Here is a 22,888-nt window from a genome sequence, read left to right on the forward strand (position 1 = left end):
TTACCACCATATGCCCCAGCTACACCACTCCACAGTATTTATCCAGAAGAACTCTTAGTTAGCACATACAGAGCATACACAATAATGTTTATAAACATGCACAATTCATGTTTATAGTAAAACAATTAAGGATAGCCAAGTCATACAAGCAGCTTAGGTGTCTGTCAACAGATGAAAAGACAAAAGACATTGTGATACATATAGACACAACGGAGTTTTACTGAGCCCTGGAAAACAAAACAAAATTATGTCATTAGTAGGAAAAATGAATGAATCTAGAGAACATCGTGTAACTTGAAATAAGCCAGACTCAGAGACTGAGAGTCATCTGTTTCCATTCTATGAGGAAGGTAGAGAAAAGGGGGGAAATGCAATATCTCATAAAGAGAAGAGAGAAGAGTAAGTAGTGTAGGATGGGGTCCAGGGGCGGGAGGATGGGAGAGAAAGCGGAAGTACTGGGGAATGAAATTGACCAAACTGTGTTATGTGCAGGTATAAATATATCCCAATGAAGAGGAGGAAGGGTCCGCAGAGGCGGCAGCGCTCGGAGGAGCAGAGTCTATCTGCGAGCAGAAGTCCGCGCCCCGGTCGCCCAGCTTGATGCACGTGGGATGCTGGAGCTTGGTGTCGCTGCTGCAGCCGTCCATCTCGCACACCTGCGTGTCCACCACCGCTGTGCTGCCCGCCTGCCCGCCTGCTGCCGGCGGAGGCGCGGTTCACCGGGGAAGAGGTGAAAGGGAAGGGGGACCGACAGGGCGAAGGGGAGGAGGTGGCAACGGAGTCTAACAAGGAGTCCCGCCCCCTGCGGATCCAGAAACTAAAGAGGGAAAAGCGGAATCCCGGAGGCAACCACGCTGTGCGCACTGCCCTCGTCCAGGAGCGCAGCTGGCGCCCCGCCTCCGCCTTCCCGAGTCTTCCGGACAGAGCGCAAGCGGGGGCAGCTGGGGAGTCTCGCTTTGCGCTGGTTGGACGCAGTTCACTGTCTGCACTCAACTCTTGCCAGCTCTGGGCGGTGAAGGCCAATCAGAGTCAGCGAGGAGAACGGGGTATGCCATACCAACTCTGTGCCTTGGAAGACACATGCCCAGACGTCCTTACTGACCAAGGCTGTAGAGCTCTGCAGGTTCCCACGTCCTGCACGTCAGGCAGATGGAAAGGGCTCTCCGCTCTTCTGCTTTGCCTCCACTGGCCGCTCAGGGCAAAGTAATTTCTTTTCCTTTTCTCACTTATAATATTTCTTCTGAGGCCTAAGGACCAACGCTTATCACAAAAAGGAGAATCAGAGCAGTCATGGGGAAGACAGCTGGGGTTTGCATCTGTTTCTCTCTCTCTCTCTCTCTCTCTCTCTCTCTCTCTCTCTCTCTCAACTTTTGCACACACCACCTCCACTGCTGGTTTATCTCTTGCAAGAGAAAACATACCTTATACATATTTACATATATGTAGCCAGGGATATAGTAAATTCTAAATAAATAATAAAAGAATGAAAGGTAAATGAAGTATTAAGAGAGTTCTTTTTTTCAAGTGACAAGAATTTTTGGCTAGCAGATTAGCAGTGGAAGAGAAATTAACCAAATCAGGGTAAACTGAGTATTTATACAAAAAAGACAAAATTGAAGTGCCAATCATATAGTTAGAAAACTTTCTACTGAGAAGTTTGCAATTTTATTAAATAGATATTAAATGGACATGTAAGTCATGTCCAAAGTATTGTGTCTCAGTGTACTGTCAAGATTACAAAATTCACTTCTTTTACATGGGAGAAAAACAGTGTTTTTATATGTCTGTCAAACATGATGAGACTTCCCTGCAGGTACTGAAAGATATACACTTAGCTTAGAAAAACAAAGAACACAAAATCAGATATCTTTATGTTTCATCAATTATTTTTTTCACTTTTTTGAAAAAGAAGGAATATTACATGATTACACAGGCCTCTCCCTAACCTCTTAAAGATTGAGTTAGGATGGGTGTCATAGGCATCACGTTCCTGGTCTTTTCAAAGCCTGCAAGATGGTACCCCTATTTTGCATGAATTAGGCACAAATAGAACTTGCCTTCTTGGGTTTTCTATCTCTGTCCTTGATCTTCTTTGCCAAAATTTGGGTATGTAGAAATATTTGTGCATATTCCAATCTATGATAGTTTTATCATCTGTATAGTTTGTATTCAATTAGAGACCTTTCCTATGGAAATGTTACTAATTTTTATTAAAAGATTGCTATTGTTCATGTGAAACATGAAAAAAAATTCAGTGAATCTGATAGTGTGAACTTGGGGGACTAGATACTCAGAGCTATGACCAAGCAGAGGGATTCATGCAAAAAAGTATGTGCTTTCCTCTCCTGGGCTCAGTTCTGTTTCACACCCTCTTGCACTCCAGATGATCAGTGATGTCTCTCCAGCAAGAGCCTGTGCCTCCTGGGCATGCCAGTCTTGGCATCTGGCCTGCAGCACCTGGCTCCACATCCGGCTCCAGCTCACAAGCACTGCTGTGCAGTATTAGTGGGAATTGTTTTGTGTTGTTGGAAGGTTTCTTGGATACTCAGCAAGCATCAGCCTTTTAATTTTGGAGCCTTATTGTCATTCAGATGTGTACCTCTGCAGGTGTACAAAGTATCAGATTTTACTGCCAGTGGGTTGTACTTGAGAGACATGTCTTAAATTGTATGATTTTTGGAGAAGTTTATATACTTCCTTGGAGACAGGATAGCCTTTTCTTTAATATCCATTTAAAATCTATTCATTTCATTTAGTGGAAGTGTTAACTTGTCACCAAACAGGACTCTACTCAAAAGAAAATTTAAAACTCCTTGGCTTATATGTGTAGGCTGGGTATGGTGGTACATGTCTGCAATCCCAGCAGTGCAAGAGGTTGAAGCAGGAGGATGGTGAGTTCCAGCCAGCCTCAGCAAGGGCAAGGTACTAAGCAACTCACTGAGACCCTGTCTCTAAATAAAATACAACATAGGGCTGAAGATGTGGCTTAGTGGTCAAATGCCCCTGAATTCAATCCCAGACATACCCCCCCCACTCCCCACCAAATTGCTTCTACACCCTGATGCTCCTTGACTATGGGATGAGAAAGTCCTGCTTCTGAACAATGCAGAGAGTGTGCAGACCAAAGTACAAATACTGGACAACTTCCTGGACATTGGGATGGCCTGCAGTTGGCTTAGGGGTGGATCTGATAACAGTAGCAAGGACCCCATTGATGTCAACTATAAGAAGCTCAAAAGTGACATTAAGGTAGTTGACAAAGACTCTGAAGAATCAGAGATCATCAGGAAGTATGTTAGGAACACAGGCAAACATGCACAATGCCTACGACCTGTAAGTTTGGATATCTCTAAGGTAGAGTGCAAAGGGGAGAGCCAACAGTACAAACCCTTTAAGAAGCTTCACAATCAAAGGTTGCTGTGGCACAGGTGCAGGACTGCTGCAGGCTGGACGGCGGGGGCCACGTGAGCCTTGGCTCCGCTCCTGCCCGCTGCTGTTTTCACCTGCCGCCTTCCTGCTGGGCGCTTTCGCGGGTCGCTGTCAGTGCACGCCGGCTTGCGATCCTGCAACCCGGCTGAGCACAAAAACACAAGCCAGATGGAACTGAAACAAAGTTTTATTTTGTGAGAGGCCGTGTGCGTCCCCCTTACAAGCCGGTCCACACACACGTGTGTCCCTACCGGACACGGAGGGCTCCACTTCCCCCGGAACACCCTCCTACCATCCTTCCCCAACCAATGGGAACTCTCCGGGAGTCTTGTAACTTGAGTCCCCAAATGGGCCTAAGTGAACAGTAGGAGCCCAATTTCCATATGAATGTAATACTTTTGCAGTGGCTCCTAGCACAGGACCACCAACTTTGCTGGGATCCTGTTCCCCTGTCTAGGCATAGCCCTGCCTGAAGCACCTGTGGCAGGCTACATGTTTGGCAAAGGGATATTTTTTGCTGATATAGTCTCAAAGAGTACCTACTACTTCTGCACATCTCAGGGAGACAAGATAGGTTAAATCCTGTTGGGAGAAGTTGTCCTGGGGATCATGTATGAACTGAATCATGCTTCACATATCAACCAATTGCCACAGGGCAAGTAGAGTGTCAAAAGATTTGGGCAAAACTATCCCTGATCCTTTGGCTAGTATTACTCTGGAGAGTATAAATTACTGGGATATCATCAGGTGTTATCCACACCTGCCTACTATACAATGAATACATTGTCTTTGATATTGCTTAGGTAAATAAGAAGTATGTACTGAAACTTAAGTTAAACTTTAACAACATCTCTGTTACCACAGAGATGTGAGTTGCACCCTGGTGACTCTAATTTGAATTAACTGTGTGTTCATGCACCAACACACCCAACAGAAACCTCAACTAAGCTGCCAATGGATGTTACCTTTACTAAATCTCCTTAGAAAGGGTTTTTACATGAACAGGCTAAAAGGTTTTTCTCAATTTTTCAAATCCCTTTTATGTTTAATGTTGCATTGGAGGGTTTGGGGGTTCTATTTAGCCAGGCACAGTCCTGACAGATACATCTGACAGTAGAGGGAAAGTAGGGGAGAGGTTTTTGGTTTGTTTTGTTTGCTTAGACTAGTCCTTTAAAAAAAAAAAAAAAAGCCAAATTACAGCACTTGCCTTATTAGTTTCCCAAGAGATGGAAACAATGTGTTTTCACCCTTTTCTCTCTAAGTTTTCATCTTTACTTTTAATTCTGGCAATGTATGATGCATTTATTTTGAGCTAAACATAAAAACTAATTTCATACTAGAAATGTTACCATTAACAATATTTGTCAATATCATCAGTGATAATTTGCCTATTAAGTTTCTCAAACCAGAACTCTAAAACCACAAATAGTTTTTGGAAGTTACATACATTTTCTTTCTCTTTTCCTTTTTTGTATTTTTATTTAGAGACAGGGTGTTGCTTAGTTGCTGAGGCCAACTTTGAACTTGTGATCTTAGACTCCTGATCTGCTGGGATTGCAGATGTGCACCACTGTGCACAGCTAGAAAAAAAATCTTGTCTGGTCTTCTGGTGGTGATATGGACAGAAGCTAATTGAGCCATGTAAGAAATGCTAGCTTGTGCATCAGTCCTATGATGAACCTGTCACCTAAATTTACATGACCCAAGAATGGAGGAAGCATTATTCCCCAGGGACAATCAAGGTGCTATTACCAGCAGAAGGGGAAACAGAGGCTGGAAAGCCCAAAATAGAGTGGCAGGTATTGCCACCATTCCACCCAGGCTCCTTGGAAGCCTGGACACCTCATCAAACACAGTACCCACCATAGCTTTCCAAACTTCCTGAGTTTGAAATAAGCTGAAGAAGCTTGGTAGATTCCTTCTTGCCCTCTTCCTTGATTTTCTCTGGTCCAAGTATTTCTAACAATTTTAGGATACCTCTGACCTCAAGAAATTCTCTCAAGTACCAATTACTGTCCAGGGAGTAGAAGATTTGACAAATTCCTTGACACTGACCTCCTAAGGGAGTCTAAGTTTATTTCCTCACATATTTTGCCTCCTATCCTAGAAACGTCCATAGGTAAAGTGATATGATACTTTGGATATTCTTCCTTCTAGCAGGAAGTGGACATCTCTTTATTTGGGGCTTTCCAGCCTCTGTTTCCCCTTCTGCTGGTAATAGCACCTTGATTGTCCCTTGAGGAATCATGCTTCCTCCATTCTTGGGTCATGTGAATTTAGTGGGGTAAACAGGTGACAGGTATGTCATCCTTCTGGCTATGAAATTGGTGCGGGGCCAGGCTGTGACCTAAGCTGATCCAATGAGGCTCAAAAGCCAGAATGTTCTTGGGACCCATGTAAAAGATTGATTTCTTTTCAGCATAGCTGAGCTATAAGATGCATGTCTGGAGCTCCTGGGAACCCCAGCTCACAGAGCCTCTGAATATAGAGAACCGATGGAGACCTTAAGGGGAAAGAGGGAGGGTGGGGCCAAATACTGATGATATTGTTTGAGCCCCTGAGTTTAGTAAGGTCTGAAATATGTATTTCCACCTCTGGGTTGTTCAGTTAAGCAATCCAATAAATCTCTTCTTCCTGGGTGTAGCAGGAATTACTTTTCTGTAATTATCAATCAAAAGGATACTAACTAGTAAAGGGCCAATGAGGAATATGGGATGGAGGAGTCATTGGAGCAGACTTCTGGGAGACACTACATCTGGGCCCATCTTGAAGGTTAGGGGGCACCTACAGATACCTAGAATCCCATGTGATATGAATGCCCAGGATACCACGAGAGACTGGAATTTCTCTAGAGTGGATCTTACCTGCCCACAGCAGATAAGAAGATGCCAATTGACCTGAAAAGCTTTTCTAAACATAGGTAAAGTGATATAGCTGAACCACAAGTCAAAGAATGCTTTTCAGGGTGGTTTTCCCTAGAGAAATAGATTCTGTGCCTGATTCTGGGTAACCCTTCAGGTCCAGGATAACAAAGCAGCTGGAGTGCACCCTTTACTCTGAGAGGAGCTAAAGGGGAAGGGGCAACACACAGAGGATAGGTGCTGGGTCATTCCTTGTTGTCCAGGAAGTTCCTCCAGGGTAGTTTAGCCACTTGGCTCTGACAGGTTCCCTAGGGAGCAAGGATGCTTGCATCAATCAAAGGTGCATGGAAAAAGCTAAGGTTCAATTTCTCAAGTCTCTCTAAGCCATGATCATTGTACTCTTGCGTCTCAGTATAGTTCATTATTTTGGGCCCAATCCTAGATTTCAACTTCCTAATTAATTATCAATTGTGTACTTGCTCGAAGTTTTACACTGGAGGTTGCTGTCCTTATGAAGAATTGTATGGCTTCCTAATAAGAATAATAAGAGATGGTAGAAAAATTAAACTTTGATTTAAAACAGCCTCAATATTTAATGTTTATTTTTAAAAATCAGCCTTTGCAAAAAGTCTCATCATAATATAGCACCCAAAGCATGTGTCAGCTTGGATACAAGGTATAAAATCAAGCCACAATAGAAAGGGAACCAGTCAACAATTACTAGGATCATAACATATCACAGGCTCTTTGAACACTTTATGAAATTATTACAGCTCATGGAGGATGACTGAGAGCTTCCAAGACTGATAAGAGCTAATGTAATGGGTTGGAGCTAATAATGCTTTGTTGGGGGAAGGGTGGGGGAATGAGTCAAATTATCTCTGCTGCACCCTGGTTCCCAGGATGCCAATAGAAGTAAATACAGATTGGTTCATTAGGAAAGGCTCTTTACTGCAAAAACATCATTTGCTCTAGAGCTAGGCTCCCCTGCATGTTGCCACCATAGCTGGGGGCCAAGTTATCAGCCACATGGAAGTCTCTTTATCCCTACCTTATCCCCTCCCTGTTTCCCCATCCTCTGCCCTGTTCCTGACTCAGTGCATTCTCCTTTTCTTCAGTGACCAGCTAGGCCAACCAACTTTTGTCACCATCTTTTCTCTCTGTACTAGACTGGTCTTCTTTTCATAGTCACTTGCTATACATATTTTGGGTCTATTATTTTCATTATTTAGTTCTAGAAGGTTGCCATAGTATCAGCAGTAGATAACAAGTACCAGGCAGTGTGCTAACTGCTTTGCTTGAATTGTCTCATATAATCCTCACTATAGCTCTCTGGTGCTCACTGTCAGTATTCCCATTTACTCCATGAGTATAACATGAAGTTACCAAAGGGAACTGGTGGAACTGGGATTTGAACCTGAGCAGGCTATCCCAGGTTCTTCCTGCCAGGCCTTTCTACCTGTAGACATAGGGAGTGTGTGAGGCTGCTGATATGGGTGGTCTCCCTGTATGGTGTTGCAGGTGGAGTTGTGGATTTGCACTGCCTACCTAGTGGGAGATCCTGGAGTACAATAGATGGCCCATGGGCTTTGGGTCAGACAGATCCATTCCTATTTACTAGTAAATTACTCAATCTTTCCAAGTTCATTTTTTCTTACCTATAATAAATGTCAGTCCTCAGTACTCCCCCCATCTCCCAAAGTTAGGAAATAATACATAATTCTGGCTATAGAAAGTGAATCTACAGCTGTACCTTTAAGGCCTGGTTCATCCAGTCATTGCATAAGCATTAGCTGAATATCCACTAAATGTAAGGCATGATTACTAGCACCTGAGGTATGGGGAAGAATAAAGATGCCTAGCACAAGTGCAATGACTGAGTAAGAAAGGAAGTGGGCTGGACACAGAATCCTTGGAAACACTAACATTTAGGAGTGGGAGGAAATTCTGCAGCTGAGACAGAGAAATAGCAATAGAAGAAGGACAAGAAGAAGAGAGCTGAGAAGGGGCAGAGGCCATCAGGCTAGACTAGATGAGGTGAAGGAGGCACAGCACTTGCCTTGGATCTCGAATTTAAAGGGGCACCAAAGTTGTGTGCAATAGCAGACACCTATGATCCCAGTGACTTGGGCAGTTGAGACAGGAGAACTGTAAACCTGAGGCTTGTCCTTGCAACCCAGCAAGACCCACCCAAAAGAAGGTGTGGTAAATCATCTCTGTAAAGGCACCAAAATAAAAAAAAAACACCTCAGCAATAAAATCATATTTCAATGCAACATTTAAAATAATCAAATTAATTTAAAATTCATGATGAATCAAATATCAACATTTTACATAAAAACAGGATCTGACTCTGCACCTGAGATCCTGCCTCACTTACCTCACCCTGTGTTCAAGTGGAAAATGTTAAGTAAGACAAGGAAAGAAAACTGGAAATCTAAATTTGGGTGCACAGAGGTTGCTGATAACCATGGTGAGCTTAGTTTCATGATTTGAGGGTTGAGAAGCCAGATTACAGGTACTGACATTTCTCAAAGCATGATCCGTGAACCATAGCATCAGAGTTATTGGGAGCACTTGTTAAAAAAATGTCAGGGCCCTATACTTAATCTGTTAAATCAGAACCCTAGGGGTGGGGTGGGCATAGGGAGGTAGACTAGTAATTTGTACGTGTTATTTTTAATTTTTTGCTGAGCTGGATTAAAACCTAGGGTTTCATGATGTTAGGGAAGCACTCTACCATGGAGCTATGTCCCCAACCTTAACCTTTATTTTAAACCTCTTTGCTAAGAGCCATAGCCAACTAGGAATGATGCATGGCATTTTTGGTTGAAAGGTGATGCCAGCAAGCCATTGAGATGATAATGATTATGTTAAGATGTGCATTCAATTGGATATTGGACCCCTGCTGTCCTCCTCTGCCTGTTATTTTGGAGCTCCCCAGGGACTCCTGGAGAGTTCCCATTGTTTGGGGAAGTGTGGTAGGAAGGATTTCTGGAGGAGGGATTTTCCTGTTGGTGTCCTGTGTCCTGGGAGAAGGCCGCATGCGTGATGTCCACAGGAGTTTTGGAAATAAAGTTTGTTCCTGCTTGAGTGGCTTGTGATTTTGTGCCCAGCCAGACTGTGGCAACTCTTTTATGTACACCAAAGGACAGCATTAGGGTGAACCTAGAGACATATTCTGATATTCCCTTTGGTCTGTGTTCTAGGTCTGAATCTGATCAATAATTAAAAAAAAAAAAGTAGGTGCCCTTTCTCACTGAGTTATATCCTCAGCCCTTTTTACTTTTTAAAAAGTTTATTTTGGTGGTATCAAATCCAGGGCCTCATGCATGTCAGGCAAGCATTCTACCATGGAGCTCCATCCCCACATCGCCAGAAGCCCCTACTTTCCATTTTGAGAACAGGTCACACCAAGCCACCCAGGTGGCCCAGAATTTGTGATCTTTCCACCCCAGCACACCCATAGCTGGGATTACAGTCATGTGCCACTACACCAGGCTGTTTAATAATTTTATCAGTAACTTAAATGGAAGGAAAAAACAGCTCTGTTTAATTAAGTCTTCAGTCCTGCCCAGCTGCAGACTCTCTGGTTCATTCTTTCCTTTATTGAGCAAACAAGTGCCAGCCCTCCTAGATAATAGAAATGCAGAACTGAACAATGAAGGAGACAGATGCAGCTCCTGGTCTCTCAGTGGGGGTGAAAGAGATATTGACCAGGTAGTAACAATCAAATGTTATGACTATCAGGACAGAGGGAGGGACTGTGAGTACAGGTAATGGGAACCTCAGGTTCTCAAGCAGTCTGGGCCTCAGTGAAGGGCTTTCTAAAAACTGATGTTTAATTTGAGGTCTTAATATAGGAGTATGAATTAGTTAAATAAGGAGCGGGGTTTCAGAAGAAAAGGGGGTTCAGGCTAGGGGAAAACTCTATAATAAAAGTGTCTGAGTTGGGTGTAGTGGTGTACACCTATAAGCCAGTTACCAGAAAGACTGAGGCAGGAGGATTACAGTCCAAGGGCAAGCTCTGGCAATTTAATGAGATCCTTTTTCAAAACAAAAAATACAAAGGACTCGGGTTATATCTCAGTAGTACGGTGACCCTGGGTTCAATCCTTTGTTCTGCCAAACAAAACAAAATAAATGAAATGGTCTGAGATGATCCACAGGCAGACAGACCAAGAATACTCCCAGATCTTACCATGCTACAAACCACCTCAAAGATGTCCAAATCTGCTTTCAGTCCTTCTCTGCTTACAGGGCTCCTGAACACAGGAACCTCAAACTCAGCATGTCCCAAATCAAACTTAACTACACCTAAACTTGCTTCCTTTTTATGTTATCTTCCCATTCACCTCGTTTTTCAAGCCAGAAATATGAGAGTCATCCTGAGGCATGAGTGGAGAGAGTAGCTGGGTATATAAATATGGAGCCCAGATTCCAGAAGGAAATTATCATGAAAATGGATGAGACCACTGAGGGAGAATTTGATAGTGTGAGTAGAGAAGAGGTAAAATATATGGAGTCTCAAGAAACAACTACATTTAAGGGAAAGTATTCCTTTAAAGAAGAAAAAAGGGAGAAACAAAGAGTCTTGGCATCACAGAAACCCAGGGAAGAGTGTTTTGAGAAGTGGGAAAGTTTGATTGAAAAATGCCACTCGGGTCATGTATAAGGAATGAGGATGTAGTCACTGGGCTCCACAATTAGAAAACCATTGGTAATCTTGACCAGACCAGCATCAATGGAGTCAGGGCAACAGGGATTAGACTGCAGTAGGCAGAGGAGGAACCAGGAGAGCATGTGGAGACAGGGAGAGTAACTAGCCTTTTCAACAAGCTTCACTACGAAGGGCAGGATCTGGGTGCAACTTATGTTTGAGGCATGGATTTAATGTTATTTTTAAGGCAAAAGAGATTCCAGCATACAAAATACTGATGAAAAAAGCTGGTAATGAGGCAAAGGGGAACACTACTGGAGAGAAAAAATAAAGTCCTTGAGGAGATGGGAAGGGATATAAATGTTGAACAAATGAGAATTAGTCCTAAGGAAGAATACCAAGTTCCACCGGATAGGAGAAAAAAGAGATAGAGGTCAGACTGGGGACACACCTCCAAGTTGGGAATATGGAAGTTAATGGAATCCTTGACTTTGGGGATATGCCTGTAATCCCAGCAACTGGGGAGGCTGAGGCAGAAGGATCATGAGCTCAAAGCCAGCCTCAGCAACTGAGTGAGACCCTGTCTCTAAATAAAATACAAAATGGGGCTAAGGACATGGCTTTTTTTTTTAATCATCAAATGTCCTGTTCTAAAATATTAGAGAATATCAAGAGAAAAGCTTCCTTAAAACTGTTCTCTTTTTCTTTTGAAATTTTCTATTGTTTCGACCACTCAGCAAAGGCTACCTGCTTCTAAGGCAGGATCAAGCTTAAAAGGAACAAGCTGAATCCTTGGGAAAACTCCTGCTTCAATTCAGGGGAAGTCATGCCTTGGTCGGTTTGAATGAAATTGTTGAGGATGTGATTCCTTGCGACTTTGCCAACATTGTCCCACTCTTGTAAAAAGCTTAAGAGCCTGCTAATTACTGCCTATTCTTTTATAAAAGTCATGATCAAGTCCTGAGGTTGGCACACTACCCCCAAAGGACACTCCATATGTGATTCCAGGAAGGGTGTCCACTTAGCCTAGGCAAGCAAGACAACTGGGTGGACAACTGTGAATCAATCTCTAGCCCTGGAACTGTAGCTGGTAGTGGATAGTGGAGGCAGCTGGACAATGAAACCAAAGGGCACTGTCTTCACAGGATACTAATAGATACAATATGGAGAGGAGAGACCCTCTGGGTTGGCAGAATAGGACACTCCAGGCTTCCTACCTTCACAGCTGTGTGAGGGGGTACATTTTCCATTTATGGCTCAGTTTAAGCTTTTTGATGTTCCATAAACAAGACAAACATATATTTTGGGCAAATCTGGTGTCTCAAACCCAGCAACTGCCAGGAGTGGTGGCTCCTGCCTATAATCCCAGCAACTGGGGAGGCTGAGGCAGAAGGATCAGGAGTTCAAAGCCAGCCTCAGCAACTGAGAGAGACCCTGTCTCTAAAGAAAATACAAAATGCGGCTGAGGACATGGCTTGGTGGTCGAGTGCCCCTGAATTCAATCCCTGATACTCACCCCCTACACCCACCCACCCCCCAAAAAAAGAAAAACCAAACCCAGCAACTGAAAACTACCATTTTGGCTCCTTGCTAGTAGACCCTCTTCTTTCTCCTTTCTGTTGCTATCCCCTCCCTACACGACCATCCAAGGCTCCCAATTCTTTCTTTTCAGATTCTCCCAAGTGCGTCCCTCAAAAAAGCAACTATTTTCCACGGAAATTAAAAAAAAAAAATCAAAGAAAAGCCTGTCTAGCGCCAGGTGGGGAACATTTAACTAGACAGGAAGCTCCTTTCAAATCCTCTTCTAAATTTCTCCATGAAGAGGAGGAAATCGCAATAACTTTTCATGGTCTCCAAGGGCGCCTTCACAGAGCAGAGCATGGCAGAAGCAAGGAGCAACCCTACGATGCTGGGGGCGCCCCTGAGCTGCTCAGGCTCCTCTCGCCTTCTCCCAGGACGAACTCCGCTGGGATTCCCTACACTGAGGCGCAAGACCCTGGGCACCTGCGCCTCCTACTGGCCTCAATAGACACTCGGAAGCGCGCAGTTCTTCAGGTCAAACGTGGGTGACAGTTAAGAATCTAAGTAACTGACTGAACTGCTCCCAACCGCTTGAACCCAGGACTGGAAACTGAGTCTGATCATCCCACCACTGAGCTAAATAACACCTTTTCCTATTTCAAGTATTTTCTACTTGAATGGAAATAGGACAATAGGTCTAAATAGAAGCAGGTGTCCTGGCGAAGGATTTGGTCGTCAGTGGCTTAGGGTCACCTGAGGACAGAGGGGGGGGTCTTGCAGGGTCATGGGGCCCATTGGCCACAGGGTGGAGACCTCCAGTGCCAGCAAGCATGGAGCCCTCAGAGTCACTGGGGACAGGATGTCCCAAGCTTGGACACCCAGATTTGATGTATCCAGTTTCCCAGTGGTTGTGGCCTCAGGCCCCTGAATTAATGAGGAGCCAGGGGACATCACTGGGGGACAAGGCTGAATGGACAAGCAGCAGGGTACCATGGAGGACTCAGGGAGCAGCCACTGTCTTGAGCAGCCTCTTTCCCTGTCCTGAATCCTGCCTCTCCCCTCAAATAGAACTTGGAGGGGAAACCAAGTCTCACTTAAGGAGTGAGAGAAAATGGGCTTTACCCCAACTAGACAAAAGTTTCCACCTAGAATTAAACTCTGATTGTTGGACTTAAAGTTTCCAGAGTGCTCACCATTACTGCATGGAACCACAGTAATGAACAAGTCCCAACTCGCCCTAGATTTTCAAGCCCTTTCTCAGGCTCCATCAAGCCCCAGCTTTTCTTCCTCTGGTGAGTACAGATATCACTCAGCTATTACTCTGTGGGTCTTCTAACCCATAAACACATTATATCTCCTAATTTAGGTGTTCGTTTATCCTTTTAAAATTCTTTGCCACTTATACACTCTTATATGTTTTTTTTTTTTTTTGAAGTATTTCATTTTGGGAAAACCATTTTAAATTGGTCTTGATTTCAAAAGTTTGCTTTCTAGTTATATATATTTCTATTAATAGAAATACATTTGAATTTTGTTTGTGTACATTGCACCCTACAATTTAGCTAATCCCGCTCATTAGTTTTAATATTTTGGGGAGTTTTTTACCCAGAATCTTTGGGATATTCTATATGGACAATCATATCATCTGTGATAGAAATAGTTTTATCTCTGTCTTTCCAAGAAAGGATGCCTTTCTTCTTCTGCACTATCTCGTTGGTTAGGACTGACATAGAATGCTCATGTGACTGGTGAGGGTGGCCACTTTGCCTTTTTACCAGTGTGAGGGGAGGGCATTTGGTTTTCCCCAGAAAATATGATGACTGTGATGTTAGCTATTCCATTTCATAGATACCCTTTATCAGTTTGATAAGTTTTTCTTCTATTCCTAATATGCTATTTTTTTATCACCAATAGATGTTCTCACTGAATTGCCTTTGCCCCTTTGTCAATAATCAATTGATCATACTGATGGGGCCCTCTTTGTGTAGATTAATCATTTTGTTATTTTCATTTATGTGTTTATCCCTTTGCCCATAGTACAATATCTTGTTAACTGTGGCTTTATAGTGAGTCTTAAAATTGAGTAGTGCAATACATATTGTCAAATACAGTTTCTATGCCAACTGATATTATTATGTAGTTTTAGTATTTAACTATCAACATAGTGAATTACAACAATTGATTATTTTACAGAGAGCCAGTCAGGCATCCCTGGGTTTAACCCAGCAATTAGGGAGTTTCTCCCCCCACAAAGAGAACCAATAAGATATATAGATATAAAAAGATGCATTATGAGATTTGTCCCACAATTGTAAAGGCCAGGAAGTCCCATGATATGTCATCAAAGCTGGAGAACCATAAGTAATTCAGTCTGAGTCCACAGGCTTAAGAAGCAGGGGAGCTTTCACTGCAGAGTTGAAGTGATGACTGTCCCAGCTCCAGAAGACAAAGTGAATTAGTTATTCCTCCATCTTGATTATTATTGCTGTTATTATCCTTTGCAGTACTAGAAAATGACTCCAGAGCCTTTTACATACTAGGCAAGCAATCTGCCACCTAGGAACATTCCAGCCATTTTTATTTTATTTTATTTTGTGACAGGGTCTCACTGAGTTTTCCAGGCTGGCCTTGAACTTGAGATCTTCTTGCCTTAGCTTCTCAAGAAGTGGGAGTACAGGTGTGAGCCATCATGCTCAGTTCTCTATCTTTATTTTTTATGGGACTGTGGATGAATTGAATAATATGTACCCACTTCAGTGAAGATGGATCTTCTTTCCCAGTCCTGGGTCAAATACTAATCTTTACACAGGCAGAAAAAAAAATATCTCACCAGTTATTGGTGTGTACTTTAATGCAGTTGAATTCACATTAGAAAAAAGAATCACACCCACTTATTGTATTGCTCATTTTTTTTCCAAGTCCCCTTGTTCTTTTTTTTTTTTTTTTTTGGTTGTTCACAACATTACAAAGCTCTTGACATATCATATTTCATACTACCCCAAATGCAGATTGCAGAATCACGTCGGTTACACATCCACAATTTTACATAATGCCCAATTAGTAATTGTTGTATTCTGCTACCTTTCCTATCCCCTACTATCCCCCCTCCCCTTCCCTCCCATCTTCTCTCTCTACCCCATCTACTGTAATTCATTTCTCTATTGCTCATTTTTACATTGCTGGAATTAAATTTTAATATTTTATTACAAACTTGCATGTATGTTCACGAGGGTTATTGATATGTAGGTTTTGGGGTTCTTTGGTTAAGTTTCTTTTAGAAAGCAGGGATCTCTTTAGTATTGTATTAAGGTCATGCTGACTTCACAAAATAAATCATGAAATATTTCCTCCTTTTCTATTTTCTGAAAAAAAAATTCTGTAACTTTTATAATATTTCTTCTTTAGTTGTTAACAAAATTACCCAGTAAATTAATATGGACATAAAGATTATTTTTTATTATTAATATGGTTTCATTTTGAGTTAGTTTAGTAGCTTGGGGTTTTCAAGAAATGAATGCACATTTGAATTTATATGATAGTGTAGTTAATAATGTTATAAAATTTCCATATTATGCTCTTGATATTTTTAGAATCTTTAATGATATTACATGCCATTCTTGATAATACTAATGTGTGTTTTCCTTCTTTTTTCATAAATACCAGTTAGAATATTACATTTTTTACTTTCTCAGAAAATAACATTTTCAAAAATTAAAGGAAGAATTGTGGGAGAGGATCTAAACAGTGGAGTTGGAGAGTCAGAAGAACCACTGAGAAGGTAATGAAGGTAATGCATAGAGCTGATATGTCCATTAACTCAAGTGTGACCTCAAGGAAAGAAGTGCTGGACTCACCTAGGGAGTTATTCCTTTGTGGTTCTGCACACAGATATCTGGGTATGGGCTTCATGCCACTGTGGGTCTATGCTGGCAGCAGTCATGAAGGAGAGCTCTGTGGAAATGGAGGAGAGCAAGGGAAAGCTGGAACCCACCAGTTCCTCTCCATCTGTTCATCATCACATTAAACCAGAAGAGTCCTAAATTTATAATCTAGACTAAAATTATAATTGATATTTTAAGAAAACATGCAATTCATAAATGTGTGTGGACCTAATATAAGAGTTTCAAAATACATGTAGAGAAAAATGACAAGAATTAAAGGAAATCTACCATCACATATAGAGTTATAAACATTTGTTGTCTGTAAAAGGTAGAACAAGTACAAGAAAAGGAAAAAAGTGTGTATGGTTATAAAAGATTTAAATACTACAAGGGTATTTCGATTATTATATCTAGCAGATAGAGAAGAAACATTCATTTCAGGATTACATGGAACATTCACCAAAGTAAACTGTGAGGTACATCGTGGTTATAGTTTTAATCTTGTATTTTCCACACATACTTATGTGCTGAATGTTGGGTCCCTCACCGATGTCACTATTAGGAGTGGTGGAAACTTTGGGAACTGGGACCTATTTTGAGGGAGTAAAGTCATTGGAGGCATGTCCTGGAAGGAGGCAATAAGGACTTGGACCTCTTCTGCTCTCTCACTTCCCACACACCATGATGTGAACACCTTTGATCCACCACATGACCCCAACCAAAGTATTTGGCTTCACCACAGGTCAAAGAAAAGGAGCAAAGAATCCATGGATTTAACCTTTTAAAACATTTGCTTAAACACATTTTTCCTTCTTTTAAGTTGTTTATCTTAGGTATTTTGTCACAGTGTTGGCAAGTTAACTCATACAATAATAAAGTGAGTCTCAAGATTTTCTTAAGAATTGTTTTCAGTGTATATTATTTGACAACAGAATTAAATTATGTGTCAACACTGTAAGTATCTGAAAGATAACCAAACCTTTTGGAATTGAGTAGTGTATTACTTTTAAAAATACATGTGTGTTAAAAAAATTACAAGGAAAATTGGAAATTATTTTGAGCTGAAGGATAACTGAGATTCAACCAAGCAAAAGCAATAGTAGGTAGATGAAGAAGATCTTAAAAGAGCATTTCTACGTCCACCTGCTTACATTAGAAAAAGACATATAAAATCAAGGATGTCTTGAGCTTCCACCTTGGAAGCTACAAATAAAGAAAGGAAATAAGCCAAAGTAAATGGATGAAGGAAAATAATAAAGATAGGAGGAAAAATAAAATAGAAAATAATGACACCATAAAGAAAAACAATAAAATGGAAAATGATTCTTCAAAAAGCTGAGAGCAAGACCAAGCAAGAGAGAGAAGCACAATAAGCAATACCAAATACAAAAAGCATCTCAATAGATCCTAATGTACTACAATAATGTAGTATTGTGTATCTTCCTGTAAGGTTCTATTATATAAAAAACTTTTAATTCAATGACAACATATTTTTTTAAAAAAAAAAAACAGAAAAAAGTGAAAAATCTGAATAAGTATATATACATGTGATAGTAACCAAATTTATAAAAACATATCAAAAAACTCTAAAACCATGACTTCATTGGTGATTATGTCAAATATTTACGAAAGAAATAATACTATCCTTATCCAAAGTTTTTCTGATAACATGCCCTGGATATACGATACAGCCAAACCCATAATATGAGGTCAGAAGAATCCTGGTCACAAAATGCCCAAACAACACTTAAATGTTTTATTAAAACTTATAACTAGTATTACTTTTTTTCAGTGCTGGTGATCAAACCCAGGGCCTTGTGAACCCTAGTCAAGGATTTTACTGCTGAGCAAGAACTTCAGTCATCCCAAGGACATTTTGAGATAAGAAAATGATGAACTAATATTCTTCATGAACAGAGACACAATAAACATCACCAAATGTTAGAAAAGTAAATCTTAAACAATTACAAAATGGACATGGCATTTGGAGCACCTGTGTGTGGAGCTGATCTCTGGGGCTGCTCTCCTTCCTGTCTCCTTTGGTCCCCTTATGCTGTGGTCACAGGCCTCCACTAGGATAGGAGTCCCTTAGGTGCTGTGGCAACATGCCACTTCTTCAGGCTTAAGTGTTGCTGGCATCTCCAGCAGACATGCCACCTTGCAGAGGAGCTGAGGTGCTGTAACTGGATGCAGAGAGAGTCTTTGGGGAAATAATCCCACAGTTCCTGGACACAGTGGCACATGGAATGTTGACATATCCAACCAGACCTTGAAAGACAAATATGATACCATGAAGGTCACTTCTACTGTCTTGGAGGAGAACCTGAGGAAAACTACTGCAGAGAACCAGGAGCCAGTCACTAGGCAGATGGCCAAGAAGGCCCAGGAAGCCAGCTGCCTCAATGCAGAGAAGGAAAAGGACTCCAGGAGACAGCAAGCCTGGCTGCAGAAAGAGCTTGCCGAAGCCACAAAGGAACTGCTGCCCATTGAACAGGATGATGACACTGAAGTCATTGTGGATGGGACAGAGCACACAGAGGAGATCTCTCCTGTGCAAGCTATCAGCAGAGCAGCTGCTAAGTGACTCTCACAGCCTGCTGGAGGTCTTCAGGATTCTATCACTAATACCTTTAGGAGATGCTCTGTCTCTCCGTTTCCAGTCCCCCAAGACAATGTGAGCATTCATCCTGGCTCTGGTAAACATATGAGGGTACCAACTACTACTGCCTTATGTGTCTTTGATGCACATGATGGGGAAGTTAATTCTGTGCAGTTCATGGCAGGTTCCTTTTACTGGCCACAGGTGAATGGAAATGTTAAGTTATGGGAAGTATTTGGAGACAAATATGAGTTCAAAGGCTCCCTATCTGGTAGTAATGCTGGAATTACAAGCATTGAATTTTTTTTTGAGAGAGAGAGAGAGAGAGAATTTTTAAATATTTTTTTTGTTTGTTTTTGGTGGACATAACATCTTTATTTTATTTTTATGTGGTGCTGAGGATCGAACCCAGTGCCCCATGCATGCCAGGTGAGCATGTTACCACTTGAGCCACATCCCCAGCCCCAAGCACTGAATTTTCATTTTTTTCTTTTTCTATTTTTATTGGTTCTTTTTGGTTATATATAACATTAGGATTCATTTGATAGTACTGGGGCTTACAACTTCAAATAATTTTGGAAGCTGAATCTGGACTGTGGATGATTATTGATTATAGCACATGCTCACAGGACATAGTGGGAAAGTGTTCCCTGCTGATTTCCTGCTGGACAATGCATGGATGTCTCAGGAAGTCATGACCTGTCCCTTGAACTCTGGAATCTATGCAAGAAAGCATAAAGAGAGCATTTGCAGGATTCAGTTACAATGATGTTGTTTGCACAGAGCAATGTGTGATGAGTGGACTTTTTGACAAGAAAAGTCATTTCAGGGACATCTGATCAGAGTGTGGTGTGAGAAATGGAGCTGTTGGGGAAGATTTTTGCTTTGGATCTAAACCCAGAAAGGACTGAACTTCTGAGCTCTTCCCATGATGACTTGCTGAAAATCATTGATTTCCAGACAAATTCTCTCAAGCAGAGGTTCAGTGCACCTGGATTCAAGTGCAGCTCTGACTGTACCAGAGTCTTCAGGCCTGATTGCAGTTATGTGGCAGCAGTCTTGGCCAAGGGCTCTCTCTGTTCTCTCTCTATGTCTGGATTGTGCTCACAGGGAAAGAGGAGAAGGTTCTTTAAAAACAGCACAGCTGCTCCCTTAGGCTGGATTCAGTGAGGCCCGACTGCTAAGTGAGCCAGACTTACAGTGCATGGAGAATTTCTCTAGAATTCTTTTGCTGTCAACGAGTCTCTGCCTGGGCAGGTACAGCTGGATTTGGAATGCACTGGGTATGGTTTACAGTCTTGACTCCAGTGCTCTTCTGGTCTCTCCCAGAAGCTCTTCTGTCAACACTGTGGTGTGGTCTCCCTCCAGTTTGCATGTTGTCAGTGTGAACAAAAGCAGCAAATCTATGCTAAGGGCACAGAATTGATGACCTTCAGGAGAGTAGCAGGGATACACACAGTCCTGTCCTGTGGGCACAGGTCCTTCCAGAGAAGAGCCCAAGTCATGCAACATGGTGTACAAATCCTTTGTACAGGATTTCTGAGAATTTTGACTAAGCTCTCTAATGGCTCGGAGGAAAAAATACTGAAACAGCCTGACCCTGCAAGTCATCTGGCAAAGGATCAGGCTCTTGTCTCAGTTGGTGTGGGAAACACTAGTATTTCTGATCTTCCATACCTCATTGGGGAGCCACAGGGTCCCCTCTAGCTCTTCTCACTGGATGACAGTGCCAGTGACACCCACATGTCCAGGTTTGTTTGCAGCTGTGCTGCTCCCATCCAGTTCTACCAGATGCACAGCTATGGGAGGCCATCCTTGCATGTGATTTTAGTTACCTCCCTGGCTGGGTGAGAGACGCTTAGAAACAACTGTGTTAGAGCCTTCCCCACCCTTTTCCAGGTCTGAGGGCTTGTTCTTGCAGAGGCATGTCTGGCCACTGCCCTGAAGACCCAAGCATCACCCCTGACCTTGGGATACTGCCCCCCTTCATCTTCATTGGATGAGATTTTCCCTGGAAGTTTTTGTTCCCCAATAAAAGCCCACTCCCTGACATGTTCTCTCTCCCTCTCTCTCTCTCGCTAGCCTCTTCTGTAAACCTCACCACCACTTTAGGTGGCTGGAGGCAGGAGCTAGGAGAAGCCATTTCAGAGCTGGTATTAAAGGTAATGAGAGTCTTGTCTCTTTAATTTTAAACTCCCTAGCAATTACTTATGAACCAAACCTTCTTTCATGAAGTCAGCGCTGGTCACATGGCAGACACAGCCCTTCAACTGGAGGTCCTTTGCCTAGTGGACTTGCTCTAAGCATTGAATTAGAAGAAATCCCAAACACAGGGCCAGGGCTGATCATTGGGCTCTCATGAACTCATTATTGCTGAAACCTGAGGTCTTTTGAGTGGTCTTAAAAACTTTGACTCCATCTAGCTCAGTTCTTCTACATATCTACTTCTTGGTCAAGAAATGCATATTGATTTGGTTAAAAAAATTTTTGAGACAGGCAAGGACATGTGCCAGCCTTTTCAAGTGAGGTGGGTTTGTGACAGAGTTGAAAATTGGGCTCCTGAATCATTTTGCAAATGCATGGAGGGTGTGTGCTTGCCACATTCCTACTGATGACAAAGGATTTGAGGTATCTGATGTATTTTCTCCAGAGCTGGTAGTGGTGATTCCAGCCACTGACCCTCTCCAGTCCTCATGCACTGACCTTGGAGTTCAGCGAAGGAAGCCCAATCCAAGGAGCATGGTGGTGTTGTGTTTCCTGTTGGGCTGTGATGAAGGCTTTGAAAACATTTATCCTTATCCGTTGACCTATGTAAGACTTTAATTCTGTGTCGGTGTCCATAACATCATGTTTTTATCACATTTTCATTTGCACTTTTTTCTTCCACACTTGTTCTCTGGACATGAGGGACATGGGTGCCAGAAAAGGAGAAAGGAATGAGGCATCTTTGCTCTGACAGGGACATCATCTTCATTTTCCATCATTTCCCTGCTTGCATCTTCTTTTTTGTTTTGCCATTCAAAGAACTTGTATTGAGGGGATTGGAAATTCACAGCCAGGGCACATCTTTAATTTATTTAACTATGTATGTTGCCCAACAGAACTTGATCATAAATTTAAAATGAATCAAGAATCAAGAAAGGCAGTCTTCAAAAATGCAGGGTGGGTCAAGCCCATAGAGACATTTTTATTTATTTATTTTTATAATCTTTCTTACATCACTGCATAATAATAAACTTGCCAGAAGACAAACTTTGTCTTCACTGATAAGTGAGCTATTCAAGACAAATAGTATAAACATGAAAAGTTTTCTGGATAGAAAAGGCACAGACAAGTAAAAGAATGTGTACAGGGCAATGACCCAGACAGAGCAATATGACAACTCTGACAAGAAGAAGAATGAGAAGAAAAGAAGCCACAGAAGACTCAATGAACAGGACTGAAGGCTTTGTTGCGCACAGAAAATTTTCTAAATTCACATGACACACAGAGGACCAACAGTTATTTGCATTAATAATTTTCCTTCATTGTGTCCAAGTCCTTTAGTTTGTCCTGGTGACAATGACAGTACCTGAGCCAGGAGAAGAAAAAGAAGAGATGTGGAAGACCAGAGTTAGAGAACCCAGCCAACACCCCAAACTACAGAGAAAATAACTGAATCTAGGGAGTAAAAACAACCAGTGTTTAGGACACCACAAACAGCCTGCACCCCAAATCATGCACAGTTTAGCCTTTACCACAGAAAGTTCCAGGACTTCCCTCTCATTAGCATGCATATGCCACATAAAAAAACAAAAGTCATCAGATAGATATGTTTCTATTATTTAGAACAACAACAAAAAAAAAAACATTTGATGGACAAGTATTCCAAATGAATTTAACTTCCAATTTAAAACTTGTTAGGTATAAATTTATAAACCAATTTTGAGTATAATTT

At 41.9% G+C, this 22,888-nt stretch overlaps 1 pseudogene; it reads left to right on the top strand.

Annotated features, from left to right (window-relative positions):
* LOC144368620 (autophagy-related protein 16-1-like) overlaps positions 1 to 20,377 on the top strand; it is a 28,239-nt pseudogene extending 7,862 nt beyond the window's left edge.
* Positions 20,378 to 22,888: the final 2,511 nt, after the last annotated feature.

The sequence above is a fragment of the Ictidomys tridecemlineatus genome, chromosome 11, assembly GCF_052094955.1.
Source record: "Ictidomys tridecemlineatus isolate mIctTri1 chromosome 11, mIctTri1.hap1, whole genome shotgun sequence".
NCBI classification, from domain to species: domain Eukaryota; kingdom Metazoa; phylum Chordata; class Mammalia; order Rodentia; family Sciuridae; genus Ictidomys; species Ictidomys tridecemlineatus.